This window comes from Rhinopithecus bieti, unplaced genomic scaffold, assembly GCF_001698545.2.
Source record: "Rhinopithecus bieti isolate Rb0 unplaced genomic scaffold, ASM169854v2 scaffold_21542, whole genome shotgun sequence".
NCBI lineage: Eukaryota > Metazoa > Chordata > Mammalia > Primates > Cercopithecidae > Rhinopithecus > Rhinopithecus bieti.
In genome coordinates, this window is record NW_016810483.1 from 2127124 (window position 1) to 2138649 (window position 11526).

General features: G+C 41.6%; 1 protein-coding gene across 7 annotated transcripts in view; it reads left to right on the forward strand.

The window, feature by feature from the left end:
- Positions 1-11526, forward strand: part of FOXP1 (forkhead box P1) — a 639921-nt gene that overhangs the window by 330708 nt on the left and 297687 nt on the right. The gene's annotated exons all lie outside the window — the stretch shown is intronic.

Below are 11526 nucleotides of genomic sequence, written 5' to 3' on the forward strand. Positions count from 1 at the left end.
CTTTTTTTTTTTTTTTTTTTTTTTTTTTTTTTTTTTTTTTTTTTTTGAGGTGGAGTTTCACTCTTGTTGCCCAGGCTGGAATGCAATGGCATGATCTCAACTTACTGCAACCTCCGCCTCCTGGGTTCAAGCCATTCTCCCACTTCAGCCTTCCGAGTAGCTGGGATTACAGGTGCCTGCCACTACCCCTGACTTTTTTTTTTTTTTTTTTCTCCTTTGTATTTTTAGTAGAAATGGGGTTTCACCGTGTTGGCCAGGCTGGTCTCGAAACTTCTGACCTTAGGTGATCTGCCCGCCTCGGCCTCCCAAAGTGTTGGGATTACAGGCATGAACCACCATGCCTGGTCCCATGCTGCATTTTTTAAATATTGCCAAAACTGTGCTGCAAAGAACTGGTAAGAAAATTCCTGACTTGCAGGTTCAGCCACTGGTCTTTCTTTAAGTGACCATTGGCCAAATTTTTATAATTTAGGAGTGCCTATAACAAAGAAGCACTGTATCACATATTGTGAATTATATTCAGCAAGAGTTCAATACACTCAGCTTACTCCCATGAATCAGCATCAGGCAAGGGCCTCCCCATCATACTGCTTGAGTTCTTTGGTCACAACTAACAGAGATTACCTTTGGCCAATTTAAAGGTAATCCTTAAAAGAAGATACTGGATGAATAGCCGGTAGTTCAGAATGAACAGAAGGTGGGTAAAAGATAGGAAGCAGGACAATCCCAGTGTATAGGAAGTGCCAGTATCTTCACCAGCTCATCACAGCCACTGCTAAAATCAGTACTCCTCAAACATGTTTCTGTCCTCACATCAGTCTACTCAGATGAATCAGACAGGCCTAGTCTAAGTCCCATACCTACCCCATGGCAATGACAGGGCAGAGGATCTTGACTAAGAGTCCCAGCCTGCATGCAACAGTGGGGGAAAGTAATTCCTTAAATGAAAATTGAAGTGAGAATGGATTCTAGATGCCCCGCTCCCACCACAAACCCCTGCTGTCCCTGAGCTCTACAGGAATAGTGGAGTTCATTGGAGAGAGGCACATGTTTGCTCTCTGGAGTCCCATCTTTTGTGGCTTTCAACCTCCTTTCTGAGCAGGCCCTTGACTTTGTCTTTGACGTTGTGAGGAAACCTTCCAGCTTTGCATCACAGGAAGTTTGATGAGCCTGCCTTTACCTTGGATGTCTTCATGTGGTATTTATGTCATTGGGAAAGATATAATAACATACCAAGATCTGTAGCTTAGCTCGCTGCTGAAGACCTTCCTCCAACTAGTCCTCATAAAACCCAAGCTCTAAAAACTGATCATCAAATAATAAAAGAGAAATAGAGTAAATGCACAATTCATGAGATTAATATAGAGCAGGAAGACAGTCTTTTTTTCCCCAATAATCTTTACTTTTATATCCTGCTTTATAGGGGTGCTGTTTAATTTCATGTTCATTTACTTTAATTACTTCTTTCTTGTAGTTTGTGGGGAAGTTTGCCATTTTCCAATATCTAAAAGATGGCTTACTTGAGTTTCGTTTCAGACCCTTTTAGAATTAATATATAATAAAACATAATATGTGTATTTGTCATTTTTCATCTCCAAGGATTACTCATCATAATAGAATCAGTTTTTCCACGGAGATTTTATCAGACTTACAAGTCAGATTGGTTGAATGCATTTCTTTTGCTAATAAACAGAGAACCTTTACCCTGGAAGCATCTCCCCGCTGAATTCCAATAATTTAGTGTTTCCTTGCCTTAAGAGCTCAACCAGTAACCTAGGCATCAAAACAAATTTATTAGCCTAAAAGAAGGTTGTTAAGATGGGAGAACTTAAGAGTATGAAAGCGAGGAAACATAATAAAATCAAAACATAAATGTTGAATACATATATGTTAGATATTTTTTAAAACTTCATTTTAGAGGGTTAGGCTTAACTCGCCCCCACCCCAAGCAAAACATTTTGGGGTACAGATTTTTCTGTCTCTATAGTTGCATTTACTTCTGTGTTACACATGGGGACAGTGTGAGGCTAGTGGGCTGTTATATTCTGACTTAAACAATTCTTGTGTTTCTAATTTAGAAGATAATTGCAGTCAAGGTAGGACAAGACCATGTTGGATGGTGGCTAGTCTGATTGCTGCCTCTGTCTTGAACTGCCTTACGATCTGTAGGTCCAAGGTTAATTGTGGGAAGATTTTGGCCATGAAACTACGACAAGCCCTTACAGGAATGGGAGAAGGGTGTAGTTTCTTTCAAGTGCATTTATTAGGGTAGGTGTGATCACCGATTCACTGCTTGGCGATAAGTGGGCCCATTGGTTCTTGTTGTGAGGTGGTTCTAAATCCTCCTTTTAAAAAGCTCCGTTCAAGTTGCTGTGAGCTTCTCATGCTGCTTGCTCCCAAGTATTTCAGATGTTGCAATGCTGGGCATTTTGTCAAGCTCATAACTGCGAAATGCTTTCTCCATATAAGATATGGAGATTTGACCCTATAGTAGAGATATGAATGTGGATTTGCTTTTACCCTGTAGATAAGATCAGCTACAGTGAAAGACACAGGTAAACAGAATGGTTAAGCAGAAACTGTTGGAATCCAGTGTACATGAGAAAAGAGTGAATTTTTTCATGGCCAACAGTAAAGCCCTCTTCAGTGTATAGCTAGAATTCACCTTCTCTAGTATTTTTACACAAGACTGAGAATAAAAATGGTTATGATTGATGAAGCATTCAGTGTATATCTAACTGTAAGTCGGACTAGAGGGACTTTTAAATCACCCAAATGAAAGATTGCATTATCACGAACATTAATATGTAACAGTTAAGTGTGTCATAGCTTATCATAAGTCCTGGCATTCACAGAGCTCTTTGAGGCCAGCCAACCAACCAATAAGGAAAAACTTTTTAGCAAATGCAGGTCCGCAATACCTCCGTGAGTGAGGCCAGCCCAGTAGTCATGACTCTTAATAGGTTATTTATTTTTGTGTGCCCAACCTATCTATACATTCTAGTCACACTTTGTGGGGGGCTTGAAGATGTACTCTGAATTTTCTCTTCCCAGTATTCTTAATGGGAAGAGAAAAGCAGGGTTGAAACCAAGGGGAAAATTTTACTTCCTTTGAGACTAGGAAGTTAGGGAGGAAGAAAATACCCAGAGTAACTTATTAAGGCATGGAGGTTAGATTAAATGTTTAGTAATTTTAAAATTTCTTATAGATTTGTTAACATTTATGTGGTTGACAAATTATTAACTCTTCACCCCTAGAAAACCAATTCAGGAAGGTAGAAACTTCTGTTTTTTATCTTTTGCAAAGTAATGTCTTTTCCTCCAAATTTGTAAGGAGTACATGTTCATAGCAGAAAATTTGAACTATAAGGCAAAATATTTTTAAAATCATGAGTACCTCTGTTCTTAATACCCAGAGAAACTTAGTAAGTGGAAGGGCTATCCTTACATGTATAACTTTTTTTATATGTTAGCACTACATATATTTAATTAATTACATTTTTAGCGAGTACATACTTTTTTTATTTGGCATATTTATTATGTGGTCATATGTCCATTGAAACTTTGTCTTTATGTCTACCATAACACCAAGCCCAGTACCATTTTAGAGGGATGAGCTTATTAATATTTTTTAAAAATTACAATAGGTGCATCATATCAGAGTTAAATCTTTGAGTTACTTGTGGAAGGGAGAGAGAAGAGAAAAGGAGTAAGTATTTACTGAGAAACCAGCACATGCTGAGTACGGGGTTACATGCTTCATAGGAATATTGCACTTTATTATCATTAAATACTGATGATAATGATGGTGATGATGGTAGCTAAGTATCATTGTGCATTTACTAACAGATGAGAACTTGGACATGTATCATTTCATTTAATTCTCACCACAACTCACTAAAGTTAAACACATCCATTATTTCCATATTAAAGATGGAAAACCTGAGGTTCAGAGAGGTCAAGCTAATTACTCAAAATAACATAGCAAAAATTATAAAGCCAAGTTGCCTGATGGTTCTTTGTCTACCCTAAGATGCGTGCCCAGCTGTCCACGCCAGTGCATTTGCTGCATCTATCCAACACACCAACCTGCCTCTTAATGTTTCTAAGTGATTTCTTTCTAACATGGGCCTCCTTTTAGCAACTTCCCTTGAAGGATTTTTTTTGACCTTTTAATTTTTTTTTGGTGTTAAAATTGGGGGATGGAAGCACTATAGGCAGCAGGCCATGCCCTACTTGGCCCAGTACATGGAAACAGATAGCCGTGAAGCGACACCCTTGCCTGCTCGTGATGTCAGCTGCATTGTGGATGCTGCTGTTACCTCTCTCAGGGAACATCTGGGGCCACTGCAAGACTAGCCTATGAATCCTTCCTTCGATTTCCATTGCAAACCAAGGCACAGCTCTAATGATGGTGTGTAACCTATGCCCTGAGCCCAGGTGTCTGCTGTTACATGTTAGAGTAAGAAAGGTGTATCACTTGGTTGGCATTGACCATGTTTTGCAGTTGAGACCACGTGTGTAACCATTTCCCTACTCTGGGACCAGGTTTTCTGTAACAGCTGTTGGCCTAGGGCATTTTGTTTCACTTCCATCCGCTTCTGTTTCTTTATCTCAAACACTGGGAAAATCGTAGTACCTGTCAAGTAAGGGTATCAGAAGACTGGGTGACGTAAGTAAACCACTTCAGTAAAAGCCTTACATGAAGTTGGCACTCGGGGGCCTGAAGCATTGTTGTTGTTCTTCAGGGTTACTCTAATGACTACGAATTGTTTTCTTCAGTGACAAGTTCTTAGGGAACCAATTTAGATACTGGGAGATTGGCTAATTACACTTTTTATTAGTCCCACTCCCTCAAGGAAGTGACTTTTCTTTAGTCCTTCCTGGAATTTGGGATATATCAATTAGCATGTGTTCATAGAACACCTCACTGCTCAACAGTGGCTGAAAACATGAGGAAATTCATTATTTACTTGCCCAGAAGTCTGAAGATAGGCAGTGCCAGGATTGGTTTGGCAGCTTAGTGTGGGGTTGGGGAAGCTCTTTGATTGCTTCAACTTTTCCCTCTTGGCCACAAGATGGCTGCTGAAGCACCAGGCATCACCTTCCTACATGGTTTCATTTAAAGGCACAAAGTAAGGAAAAGGACAGAGCAGTGAGAGAAAGAGATCTCTTAGTGTCCTCTTATCAAGAAGAAAAAAAGTCATTTTCCCCTTATATCTTTTCAGTCATCTTCCCCTTATATCTTTTGGTCAGAAATAAATTAGAACACCATGCCTAACTGCAGAGAAAGCTGGGAAGGGGGAGCATCTCATTTTTTCAGTTTGGGGAGTAGGAGGTGGGAGAAGAGGGAGGGAAAAGAGAAAGAACGAGTTGGGATTGGCTGTTGGGTTGCAATCCGGTAGTATGTGCCATATGGATAACACTTCATACTTGACCAGTGGAGGTTAACCTAAAGTCTTCATTGAGCCTACAAAGGAGATAGATATAAATATTATTAGGTTCACAATTATTCAGAATGACAGTACATTTTTGGATTCTCATATCATTGCTAAAGCTGAAATTTCTTGGTATCTAGACAGTGTGGGTAACTCCAACGCACTTTGTTGACTTTGTTCATCATCAGGCTTTATCCCATCTTAAGCTCTCTATATATCACTCAGGAAATATTTTGTAGATGGCTCAGCTTCCTGCTCAGCGCCATAGTTCTGGATGTTTCCCACCCCACACATGGTGTTGTGTATGACCACCACCCCCGCTTCCAAATGGTCTTTGGTTCTGTATTTGCCCATTGCGAAAGAAACATCCTGACAGCTATGATGTATTTATAACGTTGTACGGCTGGTTTTACAGTCGCTTTCTTACATCAATACTAATCTTTCTTGCTAAGCCGAAAAATCCATCACACCTTGAACTACAGTGGAAAGCTTCACCTGAATTGTGTACATTTTGGGTTTTTCAGGGGAGGGACAGGATGGAGGCACGTGACTGCTTAAGAAACTTTTCACAGTGTTACTCTCGTTTCCAAATGGTATGAGTTATTTGAGTTGCTGAAGCAGAGCACTTTCTGTAGGATAGCTGATGTCTCCAAAGACACAGTTTACATTCAATGTGTCCCGAAGAGAGTAGCAAGTACATTTTTCTAACAGTGAGAAAAGAGATTATTTTGCAACTAGTTTCGTAAAGAGTGCACTTGGTTCTAATCTACAGGCATAAATCTTTCAAGTTACTCAATTATATAAATCTACAATTCTAATCAAAACCGTGTTTATAAAAAATAATTTTTATTTAAATTTGATGAAAAGATTCAAAGAAAGAACGGAATTTTAAAAGTTACTACCAAAAAACACTTTTCTTTTTTTTCTTTTTTTTTTTTTTTTTGTGAGACACAGTCTCGCTGTCACCCAAGCTGGAGTGTAGTGGCGCAATTTCGGCTCACTGTAAACTCTGCCTCCCGGGTTCAAGCGATTCTCCTGCCTCAGCCTCCTGAGTAGCTGGGATTACAGGTGTGCGTCACCATGCCCAGCTAATTTTTATATTTTTAGTAGAAATGGGGTTTCACCATTCTGGCCAGGCTGGTCTTGAACTCCTGACCTCAGGTGATCTGCCCGCCTCAGCCTCCCAAAGTGCTGGGATTACAGGCGTGAGCCACTGTGCCCAGTGCAAAAAAAACACTTTCAATTTTAGAATTTATTAATTTCCATTGAGAAGAAAATACAATTTTTAATGAATATGAAGAATTTTGAACTGGAAACCAAGTATCCATCTGCTGAAGATCTGATTGTCATGAATATGGAAACTCTAAAACTGGACAGTCCAAGATGTGGCAGCCACTAGGCAAGGGTGGCTACTTAAATTAATTAAGCTTACATAAAATTAAAAATTCAGTTCCTCAGTGACACTAGCCATATTTCAAGTGCTCAGGAGCCTCATGTGGCTATTGGCTACCCTATTGGATGTTGTAGGCATAGAACATTTCCGTTGTCACAGAAAGTTCTGTTGGGCAATGATGCTCTAGACGAGTGGTTCTCAACCAGGAGTGACATTCCCCAGGAGGGGACATTTGGCAATGTCTGGAGATGTTTTTGGAGGTCACGAATGTGGTAGGGGCGTGTGCTACTACCATCTAGGAATGCTGTTCAACATCCTGCAATTCACAGGATAGCTTACATAATGAATACTTAATTTTTTGGCTCAAAATGTTCCTAGTACTGAGGTTGAAAAATCCCACTCTCTGGTGGGTGGGCTTCTGTGGCCCCCAGCTCCTCAGTTCAAATTTTAAAGCAATTCTCATTATACAGATATCAGACAACATGTGTTTTGGATATAATATTGGTGCTAGGTAGGGTTAAACCTGTGATTAGGTTCAGAAAAGACTTGTTCTGAGTCCCTTCCAGCTGAGTGGAGCCTGCCATCTAAGTCATGATGTCTTGGGGTAGAGTGGATTGGCTTGTACTCCAGGCCAGCTTCATTATTCAGAGCATTTTTGTGAGCAACAGGGGCTGGTACTGACATTCCTGCTTGCCGGCAGTTGGATGCCAGTATGGTGTCCAAGGATCAGGTGTCTCAGCCAGAGGGGTGGGTTCAGATCCGGACTCTACTGCTTAGCTGTTGTGTGGCCAAGAGCAGATTATTGAACCTGTCTGAGCCTCAGTCTCCTCATTTTCAAAATGGAAATAATAACAGTCTGCATTTTACAAGGTGATTGTAAAGATTAGGTGAGGAAATGGATGTAAAGTGACTAGTATAACTGCTGGCATATTTAAGAATAAATTGGTAGCTTCTATTATTGTTGTTTTTGTTATTGTTTATGTTACTATGGTTACCAGTCCCAAGAAAGGCTGGCTGAATTGATCTGGGGTTCCTTCCCGCCCAGGAAGAGGAAGTCAAAGCCCTGGTTTGCTGGGCTGGCTGGGCTGGAGCCAGGGCTAAATGCCAGGCAGGCGGCAGGACCCTGCCCACTCCATCCCAGCTTAAATGTTACTTACTATATTGTTTCTAGCTTGCCTATGGCCTCTGGCATCCACATGACTCTAAACTCCATTCAGTTATTTTCTTTCCTCCAGTGCTAAGTTAGGATGTTCACTTTGGTGCCTCCTGGGTTTCCAGCATCTGCAGAAATTCTACACAAAAGCATTCAGAAAGTGTTGGGGCTGGGAAGTTTGTGTTGGCCTCTTTTCAATGACCAATGCAGCTCTCTTTTCAATGACCAGTGCAGCTCTTTCTCCTTCCTACCGTTCCCACTGGCTTTTTTGTGATCGGTGACCACAAGACTAAGGATTCCACAGCAGGCCTGAGGCCTATTGTGTGAACCAGCTGGCCATTCCCCTAAACTCATAGGTTCGTCCATCCCTGACTGAACCAAAACTATGAGGAGCCTGGAGAGGAGCTTCTTAAGTCTATATTCAACTTCATGCTGGAATTTTTTTTTTTTTTTTCTTTGAGATGAAGTGTTGCTCTGACACCCAGGCTGGAATGCAGTGGCACGATCTCAGCTCACAGCAACCTCCGCCTCCCAGGTTCAAGCGATCATCCTGCCTCAGCCACCCAAGTAGCTGGGATTACAGGTGCATGCCACTACAGCCGGCTAATTTTTGTATTTTTAGTAGAGACAGAGTTTCACCATGTTGGTCAGGCTGGTCTCAAATTCCTGACCTCGTGATCTACGCGCATCGGCCTCCCAAAGTGCTGGGATTACAGGCGTGAGCCACCGTGCCCAGCCATGCTGGATTTTTTTAGACTTCCAGTTTAGTTTGCTTTGAGGTCATCTTGAGTTCTTTCTGACTGTGGGTCCTGACTTCTTTTTCCAACTCCATTATTAGCAGGAAGAGAGCATGGCTGATGAACTGGTTAATTACATAGGAAACACGAGATCCTAATGATTTTGAGTATTAGTTATGAGAGTTAATTGATTTGTGCGTGTTTAGTTGGTTTGCCTTCCCATAAAGGCTAACATATATTGTAGAGTAGGAGAGCTACATATAGAACACTATCTATTTTGGGCTCCTGTGTGGCACCTTATGGTTGCAAATGACCCAAAGCCAACTCCAGCTGGCTAAGCAAATAAGGGAATTTAATTGGCTTGTGTAATTGACAAGTCCAGGAGGAGGCCTGTTCTCTGTGAGCATTGTTAGGAATCTGTCTTGCTATTGTGCTCACCTTCTTGCTGCTGTGTCCTGGCCTCTGTTCAGCCAGCTTTCTTTTTGTGGAGGCAAGCCCAATTCATGCTTTTAAAAGTTTAGCAAGCCAGCAGAAGGACAGCCTTTCTCTCTCCCAGTAGTTCCTATGGAATGCTAGTAGTTGAGTATCATTCTTGGGACATGTCCATCCATCAGCCAATCAGTATGGCTGGCAGAGGAGAACTCACTGATTGGTCAGACTTGGGTTATGGCTCCACCCTCTGGAGCTGAGAGATGCTTCAGCCTCCTGTGAACGATTAGTACTGAGAGTGGGAAATGGGCGTTTCCCCCAAAGAAAAATCAGGCTAGTGTCATCAGAGAAAGGGGAGCATGGATATTGGGCAGACAAAAACAACAGATACCCACTACCACATTTCCCTTTTCACTGTGCTGGTGACTTGCAGAAAATCTCCTGCCTGGTATGTCTTGATTTCGCCACCAAAGTCGCTCGCAGGCCCTCGGCCTGATTTTATTTACAGCAGCAGCACACCTCTCTCTTCTTCCCTGTAGTCGTGATACCCTGGTCTTTCCCCCAGAGGTTGGAATAAATGGCCTTCTCTGAGCCACAATCAATGGCATTCCATAAGGTGTGACAGAGGAGGCCATCTGGCACTTGTCCCATTGTCGTTTCTCCCTACCCAGGGAAGAGGCGCATTCCAGGCAGAAGGTCGCAGCTCAGCCAAGCGCTGCTGTCTCAGAAGCATCACCCTCAGACTGGGGTCTGCAGCACAGAAACACCACCAGAGTCAAACACCTGGCAGGATTTCCCCCTTTCTCTTTGTGAAATTTTCCAACAGAACCAGGTTGTGGAATAATACATAATGAAAATGATTCTTGAATAAAATTATAAGTTTGAATGTTCTGCACAATACTTTCCCCAATATTGGATGGATTTTTTAAAAAGATGCTAGCACTGAGATCACTGGCCCATTTCAATTTTTATTGAAACAAATAAACCCAATAAAAACACTTATGCTGAGAGCTGTAGCACCACAGTAAAAGAATCACCCTGTATTGAATGTATTGATTTATTTATTTACTCCAACTGGAAAATCGAGTATTGTGTTAATGTATTTTATAAGAATCACATTGCTCGATGAAATGGCTAATTTATTTTAGCGTATACATAAATAGCTAGCAATTTTCCCTGAGACAGGCTAATGAAAATGATGCCATGAAATTGTCTATACTATGAGGAGTAACGGAGACGAGTTATTATTGGGTGAGTGCTAAGATGCGCTGAACTGGCCATCATATCTTTGAACTTTTGAACTGCTACTTGTTTTGTGTGATTTATTGATTTTGCTATCTCTCTGTTTAGCTCAACTTTAGTTTTTGCCCAGCAGTGCAGATAAGTGGCATAGGAGATTTAATTTCATGGGTATTTGGGGTTAAAACCTATCTTTAAAAAGAATGCTAAACATGTTTTAATAAAACATGAGTTGCAGGGGTTTTAGGTTTCTGTACGATATGGATCTGATAAGAACCAAGGCAGTTCAGTGGCCAGCCCAGAGGTTCCAGGCTAGGGAGGAACTCTTTCTGAGCTTTGGGAGTTTCACCAGGGCCACATGCATTTTATTTGCTAGATCAGCCTGGCTTCATTCTTAATTACATGTATCATTTATCCCCCTGCCAGTGCCCTTTTGCTCATGGCACATATTTTGCCTCGGTGCCTGGTACACAGATGGTTTCTGGGGTTCTAGCAGACAGCATCATTGTCCCTATCCTCCCGTCCTTGCACACCGAGGGCTGGCCGCTACCGAAGCACCCTCATTTTGCCTGATCTCACGGGGAAACTGCTTTCAAGAGCAGCCACGGCTCTCACCTAGGGAATAAAGACATGGAAGTCTGCTCATCATCAGGGTCAGGGCTGGCTCGCCGCTGCTCAGCTGCCTCCAGATCAGTTCTCTCTGGTCCCCATCAGCATTGTTACCCTCCTTATCAGCCAGCCCTGACCTTTGAGTGGGATGTTTCACTCACTGCTTGGTGGTGGGAGGTGGTTTTCATACTAAGTGATCATGACGAGAAAGCAGCCTTACTTTTTATTGTTTGTCTTTGGACCTGCAGAACTTTTCTTAAAAATGTAACATTTTGGGAACTCATTCTTGATAATATTTTTTATTTTATTAGCTAATTTCTAAAGGATGGTTTGACAGCAGTATTTTATGCTTTTTTTTCTTTGTGGGTGGGGGTGGTGGTGGTGGTTGGAGGAGGTGGGAAAGAGCTTTATCATGTAAAAGTAACCATCCTAGAAATTTCAGGTAATAAATTTTCAGGCGCATGAATGGTTAAGACTCTTCACTCAGTGACACAGTATGTGAATGAGGAATTTTATGAAGGTAACGGT